Raw genomic sequence first — 22,070 nt, 5'->3', positions numbered from 1 at the left:
ACAGATTTATCCATGCAGGCTTGTAAGTAGAAATGTGTAAACAAAATTCCATTTTCCCATTGATTTACATTCTGATGTCTAAAGTGAATATCCCTGTAGAAAAGATTAGAACCCCAGAGTGAACAAAAGCACACTTTGAATGCAGCCTAGTTTCCTTTTAAAGCATAAAATATAACAGCAAATCGTTTTTTTCTGAAAAAGTACTGGTTTGGGCGGCATCCATAGTTCAGTGAGTAGGGTGCCGGCCACGTACACCAAAGCTGGCAGGTTCAAACCTGGCCCAGGCCAGCTAAAACAACAATGACAACTGCAATAACAACAAAAATAGCCAACATTGTGGCAGGCGCCTGTAGTCCCAGCTACTTGGGAGGCTGAGGATTCTCCCAAGAGAATCGCTTCAGCCCAAGAGCTTGAGGTTGCTGTGAGCTGTGAAGCCATGGCACTCTACCCAGGATGACAACTTGAGACTCTGTCTCAAAAAAAAAAAAAAAAAAAAGAAAAATACTGATTTGTGTCTATACCACAGATTATTTGATTGGGCCACCATTAAAATATCATGTTAATTTGGCTTTGGGGGGAACAGAATGACACATGGGCCTTTGCATCTTCTGAAATTCTAAGATATATGTCATCATAGTCTCACCTCCAATAGTCCCTAGAACATTTCCCTTTCAAATCTGAAACCAATGGCTTTCCTCTGACTTTGCCTTGTAAGTTGCCTAGTACGGGGCCCCATTCTTGGTTCCGGTAACCTCACCCCATTCAGTAGACTCTGCTAATGGAAAACTTTGTTGCTCTTTCTCATGCATGGTGTTTGTAAAAGCCACAAAACACAAAAATTCAAAATAGTTTAAAGTTGCCCCATGACCCTGTTCAACAATTCTATGACTCTCAAAGTTAATGGCATTGAATTTACTTCTAATGGTTCATAAATAAAAGCTGCTCCTTTATCTCCCTAGTTTTGGCTTGCTGAAAATTTTAAGAAACCCTTCTGTGAGTCCTTCGGGTTACAGCTGAGGACTCTTATAATTGTAGGAAGTAGTCTCTAATTTCTGGCTTTTAGGGAAAGTAGTTTCATAGCAATTGACTCCCCTAATAGCTGAAGAAAATCTCTAAAAATGTATATTATATTTCCATAAGGAGGCATATCTCTATTCTGAATACCAAAGAAGCCCTGTAAGAATGCAAGTTAGAGTATACTGGAATGTTCCTTTTTACCAGTTACCCATATACCTTCACATTGTCAGGGATGGAGGGGGAAGATAACATGAGAATTTAGGGATCCTGGCCTCCTAATGATTCACAAAGGTCTTGGTAGAACTAGGCCCAGAAGGGGAGTCTTAAGGAAACTTGCCCTTTTCCTCTAGGTTTGTTTACTGAAAAGATCAACTTACAGTTATTACAGTATATTAATAAAAGAAAGGTTTATTTCCAAATACCATGCACATGGGGGGAACCACAAGAAGGATTTCCCAGTTTCAGTGATAGTCAGTGGCTTTTAAAGATGCCTTTTAGAAGGGAGCGGGGAGAGAAACCAGAAAGTATACGTGCAGCAAGGGAGTGCTAAGGGGGGAGATGGGCAGATGGAGGGGAAAGACTGATTTGTGAATTAACCTGAGAGACAGGTATTGTGCTTCAAATGACCTTATTACAGGTCTATTAGCATGTGATAAGGAGTCTAGCAGCCCTTTAAGGTAGAGGAAAGTCTTCGTTCAAAGTTCCCTGATTATGAATAGCCTTTAATTCAAAATAATCTTTATACCAAGGAATCATATTTTGGGGTGAAATTTTCTTACCTCCTTCAGCCCCTATTTCTTCCTAGAGATAAAATATTGCTGAGCTATTAGAAAAGTAGGATGGGGGGAGGCTAGCTTAAGTTGGTGGAAAGGCATTAATTATAAGCTATTTGAAAAGAAAATAGGTGTTTTTTTTTAATTTTTATACATAATAAAGTGAGATAGGTTAAAGGAGAGCTTCCCAATAGGACTTCCTCTAGGGAAGGGTTTCCAGAAATTGGTAGGAAGTTCAGCTAATTAGTTTAACAATTACTCATAAATGAAGGGAGTACACTTAACGTATGGAACAATGCAGGGAAAGTTGGTGTTTTAAGAAATGTTATAAATCTTTGTAGGACTATATTGTTTACCATTGTAATTAGCCTAGCAAATTGGCTTCTTAGGGTGTAAAACTAAAGTAAAAAAAAAAAAAGGCTGGCTCCATTTTCCTTCATTTTCACCAATTCTGAATTAGTGGATTGTAAACCAAGGCCATTTGACCACATGCTGTTCTGCTGAGGCTTAGCTCTGCTTGTGTGCATTCAGTTCTTTCCCTTACACCTCTGCATCCCGCACCCAAATAATGTGACCCCAACAGAGTAGTTTTTTATTGATAGTAACTCTCTCATAGAAAAGAACCACAGCAATGAGTACTTGTTGTTGTTCACCATTACTTCTTCTGGAAATTGGCTGAACAAAGCATTCTTCCTATAGACCATGGGATATGAAAAAGTGGGTCTGTAATATGCACCCTTCTAATGAAATTGTACCTGTATCTGTGATGAAAGAGCTGTCTTTGCAAACTAATTGTGTAAACAGAAATATTAGCCTGCTTCAGTGTGAAGACCTCAGCAGTAGCATTTGTATCCCCAAACTGAATGTCCTAATTATAAATGAGCTGTGCCTATTTGTCAAACCACTTACAAATCTCCAAGAAGTATAGCTTTGCCTTTTATGCTCTTGTCTCAGTCATTGGGATTACTTTATGTACTTGAAAGTAATGAGATTGCATTTTCCTCCTCAAATATCCTATCACTCATACTTTTCATTTAAAGCAGACTGACCTTTCCCCCCAATTAGAACAAATTAGTGACGTTTTACTTCATCTCAAAACCACTGAGCCATTGTAAGGGCAGACTGGATGGTGGGGCCCTAATGGGGCCTTGAAAGCGGAGCGGGAAAGAAAGGAGCAGAGACCAGAAGGGAGTAAAGGAAGTGGGGGGTGGGAATTCAAGGGATGGTGACAGAGGGTGGGGTGGAGGTGGTAGTAGTTAGGACTCAAAGGAAAGTAAGGGAAATAAGACTGGGGTGGCTTGGTGACAAGCAAGAAAAGCCCAGGGATTGCAGGGGGCAGGGTGTTAAGACTGAAAAAGGATTAAGAAAGAGCAAGGGACAGGTGTGAGGAGCATTGAGCCATAGAATGGGGGGAAACACAGAGGTGGCTGCCTCATCTGCTTTTAACTAACTCCCTTGCTTCTGCAAGGAGGAAAGAGCTCTGGCTTGCTAATCTTTCTCTCAGTCTTGGGGCCCTTTCTCTTTCATAATAAGAATACTTTAGGATACAAAGGTAGATACATGTAAGAGGTTGCTCAAAGCAAAATGCTCTTGTAAAAAGTGAATGGGACTGGAGTCAGACAGTTTTATATTCAATTCGCTGTGAGGTCCAATAAATTAATTTCTCAGAACTTCACTATCCATATTCAAAATTAAGGGCAAAAAATGCTAAAGTTGTGGCTAATATAAAATTAAATAGGGTGTAAGTAAATGTCCAGCACAGGGTACTAAGGGCTCAATGGGTTAGTCCTGGATCCTCACACCAACTTTTAAAGATACATAGAACTATTTGTAACCCTGTATTTATACTGTCAAAAAAATTATAGAAAGCCATTGTTTTGAACTAAGCTTCTGCACTAGGCCCCATGCTTAAGTTCCATATCAGTAAGATCAAACTAAGTTGTTATCAGACTTGTAAAAGAAAGAGATAACAGCCAATTTCCCAAACAGGCCACTTTAAATCTTCAATTGGCATGATAATGAAGTTCTTTCTGCTTTAATCCCTAAACAAAAAAAGGTAGCTTGAAGTAAACTGATGTTAACTAATCAGTTGTTTTTCTCTGGTCTGAGTCTCTCTCCCTGTCCCCACCTTAAAAGAAAGTATCTCTGAAAGAACTAATATGTTTTTATTCTTTGCATCTGTTTTCTTCAACCTTTCCCTTTGTATAAAACCAACCACTTCTGTTCATTGGAACACTTATTGTCTTTTATGTGAGACTAGAGATCCAACATAAAGCATTGTCTGATTTGGGGATTACAAAGCAAATAGAGATCTTTAAACTAAATTTGATGTAATTTTGCCTTTTGACATATCTGGTGGCCAAGAAGAGATGTGAAGGGGATTGCAGATGAGCCTAAGACCCCTTGAAAACACAAGAAAAGTTACTAATCCTTTTTTGAGGGGGAGGATACCCTATTTTCCTCATGGTGCCCCAAGAGTCTTAAGTCTCTCTCTAAACTGTTCTTTTCTGCATTTGAGCACCCTCGTATCTCTGGGTTTGGTGGTACCAAGATTAGTTTGTACTGTAACAGAGCATTTGATTTGGGGGTACCTAGGGTTAGTTTGTGCTGTGGCAATGCACATGACTTTTGGGTTTGTGGTGGCTGACAAGTCACTCTCATGGGGTGCATTTGTTTTTTTTTTGCTCCTTTTTGGAGATGTCTCATATATGGTTCCATAAAAGGCTCAAGTCAAGCCCATAAGAATATGGATGGACAGAAATGTGGGTTGCACTCTATTTGTGGCTAGCATATGGCCAGACAGAATGGGGGCTGCATTTTATTTGCTGCTAGCATAAAGGGCTGTGGTTTTTTTTCTTTATTAAATCATAGCTGAGTACATTAATGCAATCATGGGGCACCATACACTGGTTTTATAGACCGTTTGACACATTTTCATCACACTGGTTAACATAGCCTTCCTGGCATTTTCTTAGTTATTGTGTTAAGACGTTTACATTCTACATTTACTAAGTTTCACATATACCCTTGTAAGATGCACCGCAGGTGTAATCCCACCAATCACCCTCCCTCCGCCCCCTCCCCCTCCCTCCCCTCCCTTTCTCCCTTCCCCCTATTCTTAGGTTATAACTGGGTTATAGCTTTCATGTGAAAGCAATAAATTAGTTTCATAGTAGGGCTGAGTACATTGGATACTTTTTCTTCCATTCTTGAGACACTTTACTGAGAAGAATATGTTCCAGCTCCATCCATGTAAACATGAAAGAGGTAAAGTCTCCATCTTTCTTTAAGGCTGCATAATATTCCATGGTGTACGTATACCACATTTATTAATCCATTCGTGGATCGATGGGCACTTGGGCTTTTTCCATGACTTAGCAATTATGAATTGGGCTGCAATAAACATTCTGGTACAAATATCTTTGTTATGATGTGATTTTTGGTCTTCTGGGTATATGCCTAGTAGAGGAATTATAGGATTGAATGGCAGATCTATTTTTAGATCTCTAAGTGTTCCCGAACATCTTTCCAAAAGGAATATATTAATTTGCATTCCCACCAGCAGTGTAGAAGTGTTCCAGTAACTGACAACAGTTTTAGTAAGTGGTTATGACTGTAGCTGGAGGGAAGGTACTGAATTCCAGCTTTCAGAATTCTTATGTATGTGGGTTCTTCATTTTTGTATGCTTGGGTAAAGGAGGTGTCAGGTGTCCAACTGAGTCAGGCAAACTAGAAAAACATTGGCTAAGTTGGTCAAGGAGGTCTTGGAGACAAAGCCATCTCAATTCTAAAGACTCAAGATCCAACATAAAAATGAGAGCTCTAATTTCTGAAGATCTTTATACTTCACTTTCCAGTATACCTGCCTTTTTATGTATAGGATTTCTAGTCTTTGGAAGCTCCAAATATTAACAAAGTGGCAATATCTTACAAATGATCATTCTGAATTATGATTATTGTTGTGTGGAATGTTCCAGATGAACAAGACTATTCACCTAGGAAGTGCATTTGAATCTCAAGCCTCCCAAATTAAGCAGAAAGAACTAGATTCTTACTGGCATTCAAGAGTCTCAAAAAGACAACGGGATTCTAAAATAGCTTTTAAAAAAATGATTAATTGCAAAAAGGTGAAAAAATAAAGAAAAAAAAGATGATGAAAAGCTAAACACACAAGATAGTTCCCATATCAAGGATAATAGAACTGACATGACTCAAACCTCTCAACTCCATCCTACTATGTCCACTAATTTCAGTCTGCATTACCTTTCTTCTCTAAGAAAACAGGTAAAGATTCTTCTATAAGGTAGAACCATCAGAAAATTCAGGAGATAATCCTTAAACGACTTATTCTCCATGGACAAAAACAGAGCTCAGGATCATAGTTTTAAAAATTCCCAAATCTAGGAAAGAACTTCAAAAGTTTTCTAAAGAATTCAGAATCTTGAAGGTAACATATGACTCCGGGATACTTGCCCTCTACCAACTAATACACATGGTGGGCCCCAAGGCGGCCCAAAATGGACAAAAGAAGCAGAATGGTATTCTGGTGTGAAGGACCTGACAAGACCTACTTGGTCAACTTATGGGTCAAAGTCCAGAAGATCACAAATGACCATTTGAAAGCCTTTTGCTTAGTATTTCAGTTCCATGGTAACCAAAAGGACATCAAGGTTTGCCCCATGGCATTTTTTCTTTTTTTTTTTTTTTTTCTCTGTGCAACCCACTTCAGTGCCAGCAGCCTATGGACACAGAGGCCAGGCAATGGTTCAGGGCCACAGTTTGCTCTGGCATGGGGCACTATGAGAGGCCCAGGGGAAGGCATTTTTTCAATAAATTACCCTTAAAGCAATAGTTTCCGAAAATTTGTTGCTATTTGTACAAATAACCAGAACAGTAGAAAAAGAACTGCCTCCAAGGCTCGGCGCCTGTGGCTCAAGCGGCTAAGGCGCCAGACACATACACCTGAGCTGGCGGGTTCGAATCCAGCCCGGGCCCGCCAAATAACAATGACAGCTGCAACCAAAAAATAGCCGGGCGTTGTGACGGGCGCCTGTGGTCCCAGCTACTTGGGAGGTGGAGGCAGGAGAATCGCTTGAGCCCAGGAGTTTGAGGTTACTGTGCACTGTGATGTCATGGTACTCTACCCAGGGCGACAGCTTGAGGCTCTATCTCAAAAAATTAAAAAAAAATAAAAGAACTGCCCCCAAAGGTTCCAAGGAAAGTGCCTAAAATAAGCCATCCACCCTCTGATAATAATCTTGTTAACAACAAGGACTGAAGGACCTCTGTGGGAAGTGCCAGGAGGTTTCTACCGGTTATTCTTTGACTTCTTCATTGATGGGCCCTGCTCTCAAGTCTAATGAAAAAACAAGCAAATTCAATGGTCTCCAAAATACTACTTTCCCTTATTTTGAAACTCTTTGTAACAGAAATTTACATCTGTATAAGAAATCTCCATTTGTAAGGGTGTACCCTAGTGGGTACCTAAACCATTAGAAACTTTTATAGCAGGGAAAAACATTGACTTAAAGGTTACTGGGTAACAAATTTTGCCTTTGTTTAAGGAACTTTCCCTGGTCATCTTGTCTTAACTAGGCCTTTACCTATGCCTTTCTTTATTTTGACAAATACTAGTGTTTAAATCTAAACACTATTGTTCCATCTGGGAGTCATCCCTTCAGAAGTACAAATTTAGGGCTTCCTAGTTAGCAATTTCTTGGGGCAATGGAACAGGTCATGGCAAATGAAGAATCTTCATTAAAGCTATAAGATCTGCTTCTATCTGTGCATGTGAACATTTATATGTATATATCTGTTGCATGCATGTGATATTTCTCTATCAAAATAACCGAAAGATCTCTGATTAATCACTTTAAAGAAAAAGTAACTGCTTAAATCAAATATTTCATAAAAACATGACTTGAGTACATTTTTGATAAATAAGACTATTTGGAAAATAACTATGTTTTCCAATAAGCACAAAATGCCTATGTATTTAACTTTAGGGTTCTTGCTTAGGTGGTGAATGTCTAATATTTCCACATAATCAAAATTGGTAACAGGGAAATAACTTGAGATGATAGCTAGTTTTGTTAAATGCCTCATAGAAATTTCATGAATAGTTCAAACATGGTTATTAAAAATAAGTAAATTATACATAAATGTTTATCATTTTGAAATCTTTATCATTTCAAAAATATTTTTGGTGATGTTAATGGCCAACCAGTTTCATCTGCCCACTGCCCAAGAGGATGGCAATACACAGAGACAGCAGGGTTTATGGCAGAGAAAGAGCTTACTCTGCATAGCACTAAGTGGAGACATGGGAGGAATTTCTCTAATCTGCCTTCCAGAGAATTGAGGAGGCAAGGTGTTTAAAGACAGTTTGGTGGGCATTTTAGGCAGTTAGGGTCTGCTAATTGGCTTGTTTCAGGGTGGAAACATCAGTCCTTTGGTGTGGGCTGCTGTCTGGGTGGGTCAGCCGATGCACTGGAATATAGTTCCTTGTGTGAAGAGGACTGAGACCAGTTGAGTCAGTTCCTTAATCTGGGTGGGTCTGTCACTGGGGTGACAGGGTGTTGAAGATATCTCAAAAACAACCCCTTGGTTCCAAACAGCTGATGTTTTATACCGAGAAAGTTAAGAATCTTTATAACTGATAACCATTAAGAATCTTTATAACTAATAACCATGTATGACTCCAGGGCAAAGAAGCAGAGAGAATAGTGATTATTATCAAGCACGAGGGGACAGTGGCTGCTTATTATCATTTTTTAAAAAAAAATTTCAGTACTACTATACTAATAAGGATGTTATTATTTTAGTTAAGTTCACAAAGTTTAGGGGCCCTTACTCTAGCTCTTGCCTTGCACCCCTTCATTAATTGGTAAGGGTGATTTCAACTTTCTCTTGGACTTTTATCCAACCTCAATCCTGAGGTGTGGGCAAATAAGAAGGGAAAGGGTTGACTACTATCTAGCTTCTTTCAGTTGACATGGGGTGTAGTTGGAGCTGTGCCCAGAGTAAAAAGAATGAAACCATTTGGCATTCTCCTGTAAATATTCATAAGCACTGGGTTTCAGGTCTAAGGTTTGCATGATGAGAACATTAGTACCCTTATTTACAGCCCCAGTACAGTACTTACATGAACTTCAGATAGATAATACCCAATTTTAAGAGCCCCTATAGAACTGATCTGATGTTCTGTGCAGTCCAAGCAAATATTTCTGAAAATCAGTTGAGTATGGGACCACTTGTGGGGCCTTGCTGCATCCACACTACATATTGGGAAATTTTTCTATTCAGGTTTCAACCTCTCCTTGAGGTACAGTAGTATTAAATACTATACAAATTCCCTCTTGTTTAGCCAACAGGAAACCTAGTGTTGCCTGAACCAGAGAGTCAAGGTGCCTTTACTGAGCCTCAAGGCTTTTACAGTTTCTTCCAAGACCAGTTCTAAGGTTGTAGACAAATTTCTAATCATGACTCTACTGACATATACACTATAGACAGGGACTAAGATTTCCAGCAAGCTTTTGCAATGTCACTTTCATGGTACCTATCTCAAAATATGTCTAAGAAATGTATTTTGGAGTAAATATTTCTACTGTCTTTCCATTTCCACTTTAAAATTAAAATTAAAATTAAATTGAAACCTAATCTATTATTTTAGAACTAAGAAGTGGGAAAGAAAAAACCAAAATTAGAGTAAATATGACTACTGTATACCATTATGTATCTTTTGGCAAGTCTCATAGTCCCATGAACAGATCAGTTTAGTTAAACAGCTGTGTCTTATTCCATGAGCTGTTATTGCAGACATAGGTAGAATCTAATACAGGTGGTCCACAGTTTCTTATTCTTGAATCATATTTTTCTCTGTTTAGTTTTCCATTTTACTAAAGAAAAATCATGGTAGAGTCAATTTAATTGCGAACATAAACTTTACTCTTTGTATACTTGGCCTTATTATTTGCATAAAATGCAGTAAAAATAATTATTAGCCATATAGACTTTTCTTTCTTTCAAAACTGGCTTTTGCTAGAAGTTTCATAAGGAATTTCACGTTAGACCTGAAAACCTCTTCAGTTGAGCCAAAGATTCATCTATGCCATTAGACACCTGCATGCATTGGGTAAATTTCTCTTTTCTCAAGGCCCTAAAGTAACTTGATATTTCTGGATCAGGCAGAATGTGACATTCTTTACTTGCTATAGATCAGGAAATGTTTTTTTTTTTTTTTTTTTTTTTGGTTTTTGGCCAGGGCTAGGTTTGAACCTGCCACCTCCAGCATGTGGGACCGGCGCCCTACTCCTTGAGCCACAGGCACCACCCTGGATCAAGAAATGTTATTGATGAGGTATCTGACCAGCTTTGTTTTTCCCTAAGAGGCTTTTACCCTTAAAAGTCAATGATAAATCCTTAATGCGGTCTAGGAATCTCTGAAAATATGCTAGAATTAATATGGTATTAATTATCTCAATAAAGATGAATGACTTGAATTACCCACTGAAGAGGCACAGGCTGCCTGAATGGATAAAAAAAGCACAACCTGGGCAGCACCTGTGCCTCAGTGAGTAGGGTGCCGGTCCCATATACTGAGGGTGGTGGGTTCAACCCGGCCCTGGCCAAACTGCAACAAAAAAATAGCTGAGCATTCTGGTGGGCACTTGTAGTTCCAGCTACTCGGGAGGCTGAGGCAAGAGAATCACTTAAGCCCAGGAGTTGGAGGTTGCTGTGAGCTGTGATGCCACAGCACTCTACCGAGGACAATAAAGTGAGACTCTGTCTCAAAAAAAAAAAAAAAAAAGAAGAAGAAAAAGAAGAAGCACAACCCAATTACGTGTTGTTTTTGAGAAGGTAAAAGGTTGGAAAACAGTATTTCAGACAAATAGAAATCAGAAGAAAGGGGGTGTGGCTGCAATTGTTTTCAAATACAAGTGGATTTAAAGCAACAAAAGTAAAGAATGACGAAGGCAGTCACTATATACTGGTCATGGGAACAATATAACAAAAAAAATTTTTAATTCTAAATATATATGCACCCAACTTAAAAGTTCCCAGATTTATAAAACAAACTCTAACTGGTCTGAACAATATGATATCCTACAACACTATAATAACTGGGTATTTTAACGCCCCTCTGACAGAACTGGATAGATCCTCTAAACAGAAACTAAACAAAGAAACAAGGAAAGTAAATGTTACCCTGGAACAATTGGACTTAATAGACGTGTACAGAATATACCAAGCCAAAGCTAGTCAGTATATGTTCTTCTCATCAGCCCATGGATCATACTCCAAAATTGATCATATTCTAGGACACAAATCAAACCTTAACAAAATGAAAAGAATTAAAATTATACCTTGTATCTTTTCAGAACACAAGGAAATAAAAGTGGAACTCAACTCCAACAAAAACCTTCATCCCAACACAAAGTCATGGAAACTATATAATCTTATGCTGAATGACATTTGGGTCAAGGAGGAGATAAAGAAGGAAATTATTAGATTCTGCAAACATAAGGACAATGAAGCCATAAACTACCAAAACCTGTGGGATAATGCATAAGCAGTCCTAAGAGGGAAATTTATCACATTAGACACCCACATATTAAAAAACAGAAAGAGCGGACATCAACAACTTAATGAATCATTTCAAGGAATTGGAAAAGGAAGAGCAATCCAATCTCAAACATAGCAGAAGAATAGAAATAACCAAAATGAAATCAGAAATAAAAGAAATTTTATTTTTATTTATTTTTTTATTTTGAGACAGAATTTTACTATGTCACCCTGGGTAGAGTGCCATGGCGTTACAGCTCACAGTAACTTCAAACACTTGGGCTTAAGTGATTCTCTTACCTTAGCCTCCCAAGTAGCTGGGACTACAGGTACCCACCACAAAGCCCAGCTATTTTTTGTTGTAGTTGTCATTGTTGTTTAGCTGGCCTGGGCTGGGTCAGAACCTGCCACCCTTGGTGTATGTGGCCGGAGCCTTAACCACTGTGCTATGGGCACCTAACCAAAAGAAATTTAAAGAAAAGAATCATTCAGAATATTAATGAAATAAAAAATTAGTTCTTCAAAAAGATAAATAAAATTAATAAACCTTTGGCCAGATTTACTAAAAACAAAAATAAGATCTCTGATAACTTCAATCAAAAACAAAAAAAGGTGGGCGGCGTCTGTGGCTCAAAGGGGTACGGCGCCAGTCCCATATGCCAGAGGTGGTGGGTTTAAACCCAGCCCCGGCCAGAAACTGCAAAAAAAAAAGAACTGAAATGAAAAAGGGCAAATAACAACAGATACCACAGCGATACAAGTTCATCTCTGATTACTTCAAAAAACTCTATGCCCAGAATTTTAACAATGTGGAAGAAATGGGCTAATACCTGAAATCACACAACCTACCCAGATTTAACCAGAAAGAAATAGATCTCTTTAACAGACCAAAATCAAACCCCCAAATGGAAGAAACAATAAAAAAAAAATCTCCCAACACCGATAGTAACAACAAAAAAGCCCTGGACCAAAAGGCTTCACACTAGAATTCTACCAAACGTTCAAAGAAGAGATTGTACCCATATGCAGAACCTATTCCAAAACATTGAAAATAAGGAAACCCTTCTCAAAACGGTCTATGAACCAAACATCATCCTGATATCAACACCAGGAAAAAACCCAACTAAACAGGAAAACTACAGACCAATTTCACTAATGTATATCAGTGCAAAATACTCAATAAAATCCTAGCAAAGAGAATAGAGCTACACATTTAAAAAATTATACATCCTGCCTTGGCACCTGTAGCTCAGAGGCTAGGGCGCCAGGCACATACACTGGACCTGGTAGATTCGAACCCAGCCCGGGCCTGCCAAACAACAATGACAACTACAACCACAAATAGTTGGGCATTGTGGCAGGCACCTGTAGTCTCAGCTACTTGGGAAGATGAGGCAAGAGAATCACTTAAGCCCAAGAGTGTGAGGTTGATGTGAGCTGTGACGCCACAGCACTCTACCCAGGGCAACATAGTAAGACCCTGTCTCAAAAAAATATATATAATATATATATATATATACATACATACATACATATACACATCATGATCAAGTAGGCTATATCCCAGGGATCCAAGTTCGGGTTAACATATGCAAATCCATAAGTGTAGTTCACCACATAAATAGAGGCAAAAACAAAGACCATATGATCCTCTTAATAGATGCAGACAAAGCATTCAACAAAATTTAGCATCCTGGGTGGTGCCTGTGGCTCAGTGGGTAGGGCGCCAGCCCCATGTACCGAGGGTGGAGGGTTCAAACCCAGTCCCGGCCAAAATGAATTGAGTGTATGATGCCCCATGATCATATCAATGTACACAGCTATGATTTAATATAAAAAAAAAATAGCCGGGCGTTGTGGCGGGCGCCTGTAGTCCCAGCTACTCGGGAGGCTGAGACAAGAGAATCGCCTAAGCCTAAGAGTTGGAGGTTGTTGTGAGCTGTGTGATGCCATGGCACTCTACCAAGGGTGATAGAGTGAGACTTTGTCTCTACAAAACAACAACAACAACAACAACAACAACACAATTATCATCCTTTTCTAACAAGAATGCTTAAGAAAATAGGGATAGATGGCACATTTCTTAAACTGATTGAAGCCATCTACGACAAACCCACACCAGGTGTCATACTGAATGGAGTTAAACTGAAAGCATTTACACTTAGAACTGGAACCAGACAAGTATGTCCACTATCGCCACTGCTATTCAATGTAGTTTTGGAAGTTCTACTCAATGCAATTAGGCAAAAGAAGGATAATAAGTACATCTAAATGGAGGCAGAGTAGGTCAAATGCTCGCTCTTTGCAGATGATATGATGTTATACTTAGAAAACCTCAGAAACTGAACCACAAGACTCCTGGAAATGAACAAAAATACAGAAACATCTTAGAGTATAGAATCAATGTCCAAAATCTTATAGCTTTTGTATAAGCCAATAACAGTTAAGTTGAGAAGTAAATCAAGTACACAATACCCTTCATATTAGCTTCAAAGAAAATGAGATACCTTTGAATATATCTAACAAAGGAGGTGAAGAATCTTTAGAAAGATAACTATGAAACCCTAATAAAAGAAATAGCAGAAGACATTAACAAATAGAAGAATATACCATGCACTTGGCTGGTAAGAATCAACATTGTTAGAAGTCTATATTACCCAAAGCAATCTACAGATTTAATGCAATCCTTATCAAAATACCAACATCATACTTTGAATAGCTAGAAAAAATAGTATTTCATTTTGTATGGATCCAGAAAAAAAAAAAAAAAAACACCTGTATATCCAAGGAAAGACTTAGAAATAAAAACAAATCCAGGCCAGGTGCAGTGGCTCACGCCTATATTCGGAGCACTCTGGGAGGCCAAGGCAGGTGGATTGCATGAGCTCACGAGTTCAAGACCAGCCTGAGCAAAAAAGCAGACCCTGTCTCAACTAAAAATAGAAAATCCGAGGCAAGAAGATCGCTTGAGCCCAAGAGTTTGAGGTTGCTGTGAGTTATGATGTCACAGCACTCTACTCAGGGCAACAGCTTGAGACCCTGTCTCAAAAAACAAACAAACAAACAAAAAATCCAGAAGCATCCTTCTATCAGACTTCAGATTATATTACAAGTCCAAAGTGATCAGTACAGCATGGTATTGGTACAAAAATAGAGACATAGACATATGGAACAGATTAGAAAACCAAGCAATGAAACCAGCCTCTTATCACTATCTGATCTTTGATAAATCAAACAAAGGTATACAGTGGGACAAAGGATGACTATTCAATAAATGGTGCTGGGAGGAGTGGCTAGCCACATTTAGATGACTGAAACTGGACCCACAGCTTGCACCACTTATAAAAATTGACTCAAGATTGAAAAAAGATTTAAATCTTTATAAAAATTGACTCAAGATTGAAAAAAGATTTAAATCTAAGACATGAAATGATAAAAATCCTAGATGAAAGCATGGGAGGCACTCTTGATAATATCAGCCTGGGGAAAGAGTTTATGAAGAAGACTCCTTTGGCAATTGTAACAGCAATAAAAATACATAAATGGGACTTAATTAAGCTAAAAAGCTTCTGCACAGCTAAGAACATAACAAATAGAGAGCCTTCAATAATGAGAAAAGCTATTTGCATGTTACAAATCTAAGAAAGGGTTGATAACTAGGATCTACACAGAACTCAAACTAATCAACAAGAAAAGAGCAACCAATTTCATCTATCACTTGGCAAGCGACTTAAACAGAACTTTCTCTGAAGAAAACATACCAATGGCCGACATACATATGAGAAAATGCTCAATGTAGCTAATCATCAGAGAAATTCAAATCAAAACCACTTTGTGATATCACCTAACCCCAGTGAAAACAGCCCACATCACAAAGTCCCAAAGCTACAGATGCCCGTGTGGCTGTGGAGAGAAAGGAACACTTGTACACTGTTGATGGGACTGCAAACTAATACAGCTTCTTTAGAAAGAAGTATGGAGAATCCTCAAAGAACTCAAAAGAGACCTTCCGTTTGATCCTGCAATCCCATGAGTAGGTATCTACCCAGAAGAAAAAGAATAGTTTTATCATGAGGACATTTGCTTTAGATTATTTATTGCAGCTCAATTTACAATAGCCAAGATGTGGAATGTACCCACATGCCCACCAAACTATGAATGGCTTAATAAACTGTGGTATATGTATACTATAGTATACTATTCAGCCATAAAAAGTTTGGAGACTTTACATTTTTATATTAACCTGGGTAGAGTTGGAGAACATTCTCTTTAGTAAAGTATCACAAGAATGGAAAATCAAGTATTGAATATATTCAGTACTAATATAAAGAGGTACTAATACATGCTCACATAAGAGAAAAACTCATTTTAATTTAGTTTAAGGAAGGAAAATTAGCCAGATGTCATGGTGGGTACCTGTAGTTCCAGATGCTTGGGTAGCTGAGGCAAAAGCATCGCATGAACCTAGGAGCTTGGGGTTACTGTGAGCCAGGCTGATATGCTGGTACTCTAGTCTGGGTAACAGAGACTTAGTCTCAAACAAAACAAACAAAAATCTTACCTCTTTGATAGAGAGGAGACTCAGTCTCCCAAACAATCATGAGACTTGATATAGAGAAACTGAAGTACTATCCAAGTCAAAAGGTGCACATAAATCCTTTGTTAATCTTTTTTTTTTTGTGCAGTTTTTGGCCGAGGCTGAGTTCAAACCCACCACCTATGGCATAAGGGGCCAGCGCCCTCCTCCTTTGAGCCACAGGCGCCGCCTAATCTTTTTTTATTCTTACAAACTTCATAGGAACACATTGTTCAAGAGGAGAAAACCAAATTATTTTTCTGCATTACTGTATTAATGATAAAGCCAATTTTAATAAAATATTATAAACAAATCTCCCTAACTTTAATCAATTTTGCTGTAAACTTTTTATAACCTTTGCTTTTAACTTTTATATCCATTTAGTTTTAATCATCATTTACTTATTTAATTTAAAACAGTTCTTAAGAGGGGGGAAGCAGAAAGAGGGACAGAGGGAGGGGGGTGGGGCCTTGGTGTGTGTCACACTTTATGGGGGCAAGACATGATTGCAAGAGGGACTTTACCTAACAATTGCAATCAGTGTAACCTGGCTTATTGTACCCTCAATGAATCCCCAACAATAAACAAAATAAAATGAAATAAAACAGTTCTTAAAACCACAAATTAGAATTATCTTTTTTAACAAACTATTAAAATTTTTTATGTCTTATAACTTTTTATTTAAAAAACCTTATTTGAGTACCAGAATTTTTATCTTTTACCTAGCAGTTTAAATTACTCTAGTAGAAGGGGGGAATTGTATTCTCACTTAAAAGGCACAAGATAGGGGTGTACGGCATACCTTTTGAGTGCAGGACACAACTGCACTCAATATTTGAATAACAAATTCAAATATTATGACTTGGTTGTTTGTACCCTCCCAATAACCTGAAATGAAATAAATAAATTACTCTAGTACTTTTTTTTTTTTTTTTGTGATTTTTCGCCGGGGCTGGGTTTGAACCCACCACCTCTGGCATATGGGACCGGCGCCCTACTCCTTGAGCCACAGGCGCCGCCCCTACTCTAGTACTTTAAATTATATATAATAATCATAATGTAACTCTTAGAAAAACCTAGGGAGTTAAAGTAACTTTGAACTGTATTATTTTATTAGCACATCTAAATATATTTCATTTTTATAACATATAAAAATAAGGTGTCATGGTAATACCTGTTAAACCACATTAAACCTATTTTTAACAATTAATACTTTAGTATTTTATCTTTTTTTTTTATTAAATCATAACTGTATACAATGATATGATTATGGGGCATCATACACTCACTTCATAAACCATTTGACACATTTTTATCACAGTGGTTAACATAGCCTTTCCGGCGTTTAGTATTTTACCTTAAAAATAACTCAAACATTCTATGATTGTGGGGTTTTTTTTGTTTGTTTTTTTGTTTTTGGCCAGGGCTGGGTTTGAACTTGTCACCTCTGGTATATGGGGTCGGCGCTCTACTCCTTTGAGCCACAGGCACCGCCCTATGATTGTGTTTTTAACTTAAAATAATATGATTTACAAATGACTCAAACATTCTATGATTGTGTTTTTAACTTAAAATAACATGATTTAAGATTTTTAATTACTGGGAAGAGTTTTGAAAACACAACATAGGTACCATCCCTAATGTCTTTCCTGGTCCTCCTAAGTCTCAAACAGCCATGTGACATCAAAGATGACTATGAAGGGCAGAGCCTATCTGTGTCTTTAATTCATTTACTAGGTACAGAGTTCAAGACAGAAAACAGGTTGACTGGGAATCAAATTCCTTCCAGAATAGCAAGGAGGCAAAGCTAGGACAGGGAAGAAGGGGCCATGTGGACTAGATTGTGTCTTGCAGCTGTTGATCTAGGCACTGAGGACATGTCCCCAGACATCACCCTGGCCACTTGTATAGACCCCAGAATTCAGAGGCTCATATCTAATAACATAAGCTCACAGGTAAATTCAGTAAAATTTAAAAATATATGTATTACAGAAGCCACAGTTTTATGACCTTTAAACATTTGAACTTTAATAACAGTTTTAAAACAAGTTTCATTTATCTAAGATCACCAAACTGAAGTGAACAAAAAGGCATCCAAGTTCTTTACTTTTTTCCTGGTAAAAATTTGATTTAAGCATTTCTTTTTTAAAAGGCAATTAATTAGAGCTCTTTTGCATATTTTTGGCAAAATATCGCATACACATGACATGTATAGACACACAAACATCCAGACAGAAGCAGAATTTATAGTTGCCAGCTTTTAAACACACACACACATTCAGACTATCACTCTTTCAATTATCTATCTATTGCCCTAAGCAATTGCTAGTTAGGCAGCCATTTTTCTTCTAAAAAGATGACTCGTAGGTGAAAAAAGGCAGAGAATTTATACTCTGAAAGTGCAGCTCTGAGACTTGAGGCCTAAATCTTGCACCATCATACCAAAGTGGAAAAAGTTTCTGTAAAACTCTAGTTAAGAGCCTGTGGCTCAAAGGAATAGGGCGTTGGCCCCATATGCCAGACCATTGTCTTCCATTTTCCTCCTTTGCCAGCAAAGTAATAAACTTTTTTTTGTTTCTTCTAAAACCACTTGTCCCTCTTTTTCTGTGCAGCTTTAAAGGACAAGTGCTGAACTTTTGGTAACTAGGTGAGATTTGTCATATTGGTTTAGAACAATAGTAAGAGTTTCTAGTGACTCAGTGTTCCCTTTCAGAAACTCTTATAAACAGCACTTTTTTTATAGTGTTAAATTTCTTTCATAGAAGCATTTTAAGATATCCAATTAAGGACTAGGAACAGTGGCTCCTGCCTACAATCCCAGCACTTTGGAAGGTTGAGGGAGGAGGATTGCTACACAGGTTAATAATTAGATCCGATCTCACACTAGACCCAGATCTAATCTGATTCCAGACTCAATGCAGTTTTTCTTGCAACTTTTAAGCTAGGTAGGATTAGAAATTTGCTCAATAAAAGAAAAAAAGAAGAAGGAGAAATTTGCTCAAGCAGACTCAGAGAATTTAAACACAAATTTGTGGACTTTCAGAAGCCAACAGATGACTTACCCACTAGCCCCAGGAATGGACACAATCTGGAAGGAAACTTTCTTGTCCATATCATGGTTGGGGGTCTCTGAGAGCTCTGTTCAATAACCACTTCTGACGAATTAACTTGAACAGAGTTTAATCAAGCAAAGAACAATCCACAAATTGGGCAACTGAACCTGAACAAGTTCAGAGAGACTCCAGCTCTGCCCCATGGTTAAAGAAGATTCATAAACAGTATAGTTCAGCATCTGCCTTCAATGGTTTGGCTAAGTTATTTTTGTTTTTGAAGCAAAATATCCTTCTAAGTGAAACTGATAAGCCTTAACACAGGTCATAACTTAATCAATGAGAAAGAGGTATCTTCAAAAGAGGGAAAAAACAGTTTCTATGATATCCAGAAAGACACAAAAAATGGCTAGAAGGGCTTGGTGCCTGTGGCTCTAGTGGCTAAGGCGCCAGTCACATACTCCTGAGCTGGTGGGTTAGAATCAAGCCTGGGCCTGCCAAACAACAATGACGGCTGCAACCAAAAAAATAGCTGGGCGTTGTGGCAGGTGCCTGTAGTCCCAGCTACTTGGGAGGTGGAGGCAGGAGAATCACTTGAGCCCAGGAGTTGGAGGTTGCTGTGAGCTGTGATGCCATAGCACTCTACCCAGGGTGACAGCTTGAGGCTCTGTCTCAAAAAAAAAAAAAAAAAAAGGCTAGAAGAAAGTAGAATTTCACTGGCCATAAACTGAATCTGTCCCACATTTCTGTCTAGTTTCTTTACTAGGGTCTCCACTTATTTTTTTATTTTTTTTTAGAGACAGAGTCTCACTTTGTCACCCTTGGAAGAGTGCCGTGGCATCACAGCTCACAGCAACCTCTAGCTCTTGGGTTTAGGTGAGTCTCTTGCCTCAGCCTCCCAAGTAGCTGGGACCACAGGCACCTGCCACAATGCCTGGCTATTTTTTGTTGCAGTTTGGCCAGGGCCAGGTTCGAACCCACCACCCTCAGTATGTGGGGCCAGCGCCCTACTCACTGAGCCACAGGAGCCGCCCAGGTCTGCACTTATCAACTGAACATCTATACACACATATCTAAAAGCCCACAAAGTATAGGAAATCAAAAGCTGCATGCTAAAGGAAAGAGAATCAACAACACTGAAAAAGTTACATAAATGCCACACCAGAACAAGTTCATTCCTCACCACAGATTTAAACCTAGGCTGCTGAGATGAAAAAACAAAGCTTTAACCATTAAGCCAGGAGGCAAACTGGCCTGTGCCATTATTCCTACTGTAATAATGTTCAAAGGACTTTTATCTTTGTTTTAAATCAGATAGCTGTTCTTCAATTTTGTCAAGAGAATTTTTAAGGGCTAGCCACAAAATTGTTACATGTTCTTTTTAGTTCTGTTCTTTTCATAAATACAAATAAGACAATTATTAAAAATTAGAGATCTCTAAAATTCGTTTTTGAAGTAAGGAGTCTTTCAGGGATCCATTTTTGGCCATTAATTTTTAATGATGGAAAATTCAAAAGTATTCTTCCAGATTCCCTATTCTATTGAGGAGAAGTCTCCCCAAGACAAGACTTTTCTTACAGTACAGAAAAAAGCTAACCAAGACCCATGAAGGAGCTGCGAGACCTCCAGAGAGGCCAAACAATTCAGGGAAGGGAAGGGTTCTGTGCACAGTTTAAATACTCACCAGGAAATCTCTAGTTTTGAAACAGTTTCTCTACTGTAAATAGGTCCAAGCACTATGGGTCAATAGTGTCCCAGCAGTAGGGATAGCACTAGAGATGGCCCTCAGTCCAAAAGAACTGAGCAGCTGCTAGGGCACATCTGTAGATCTGCCCTGCTAGTAAGAGGCTGTCAAACTGCAGGCAGGTGCACATGAGGATAATCCTGGATAAGCCTCTAATCTGTTACCACCCAAGCAGTTTCATCTACCTGCTGACCAAGAGGATGCCATTACAATGAGACAGTAGGGTTTCCAGCAGAGAAAGAGCTTATTCTGCATAACACTAAATGGGGAGAAGGGAGGAATTTCCCAGATCTGCCTCCCTAGGAATAGGGGAGACAAAGTTTTTGAAGACAGTTTGGTGGGCAGAAGATTAGGCAATTACAGTCTGCTAATTGGCTGGTTTCAGGGTGGAACCATCAGTCCTTTGGTATGGGCTGTTGTCTGGGTGGGTCAGCCGATCTACTGGAATACAGATCTTTGGGTGGAGATGGTCCAAGACCAGTTGAGTCAGTCCTTTGATCTGGGTGGGTCTGTCACTGGAATATAGGACATGGAAGATGTCTCAAAAACTACCCTAGAGGCCCAAATTATTGGGTAGAGATATCTACTCATCTGGCTTCTTCCTACTGTGAGGGGTCGAAGATTTTTATTATCAGGGCCTCCTGCAGGCTCTCCAGGGGTGTATCCAGGGGACTTCAGTAAGTAGATGGTTATAGGTGTAGGTGTGAAGAGGAGGTAGGCGCTGGGACTGGTAGAGAACATAGGATTGTTTGTAGCTTGATGACTTCCAGATGTGATGAAATAAATTTACGTAGAAAATTCATAAGTGGTCCCAATGTAAGAATTCCCAGGATGCAAAGTAACAGGCTGACCAAGGGAATTACTATAGATATCCACCAAGTCCTGGAAGTCTTGCCTCAATGGCTAGAAATCAGAGGCAGTCTCTAGGACGGCATTGATGCTGTCCTGACTTAACATAAAATCAGTACTGTTCCTTTAAGAACAAGCAGGTGCTCCCTTTTGTAAGGTTAACCCCCACCCCCAAGCAAATCTAACTGTTCCTGTGAGAAAGTAAGTGTAAGGCTAGTTCTGATTAGGCCTTGTGCTGCCTCCACAACCAAAGACCACATTGCAAGCTTGGGAATGTGCCTTCTGTGGCTACTCTGGCAACAGCTGCTGTTCCACTAAATGTCAAAAGGGGAATTAAGGGAAGTGCCTGCATGTGTAGGGGGCTCCAGCCACTCAATGGGAAAAGCAGGGTGGCTGAATCCAGTGCAATTTGGATGTCTGGATATACTACGCCCAAGAAGCAGCAGCTTCTCCAGTGACAGGGTAGCACCCAGTTTGCTCAGGTGCCACATTGGATT

The 22,070-nt window shown here is 38.9% G+C and overlaps 1 non-coding gene across 1 annotated transcript; it reads right to left on the bottom strand.

Annotated features, from left to right (window-relative positions):
• Nucleotides 1-6,499: 6,499 nt before the first annotated feature.
• Nucleotides 6,500-6,634, bottom strand: LOC128578828 (small nucleolar RNA SNORA42/SNORA80 family). The gene has a single exon (XR_008377932.1). It is a non-coding gene; the product is annotated as a small nucleolar RNA SNORA42/SNORA80 family (small nucleolar RNA).
• Between the last annotated feature and the right edge of the window lie 15,436 nt (nucleotides 6,635-22,070).

The sequence above is a fragment of the Nycticebus coucang genome, chromosome X (genome assembly GCF_027406575.1).
Source record: "Nycticebus coucang isolate mNycCou1 chromosome X, mNycCou1.pri, whole genome shotgun sequence".
NCBI classification, from domain to species: Eukaryota; Metazoa; Chordata; class Mammalia; order Primates; family Lorisidae; genus Nycticebus; species Nycticebus coucang.
Note: the sequence above shows the minus strand (reverse complement) of the source record. Positions and strands in the feature narration are given on the sequence as shown.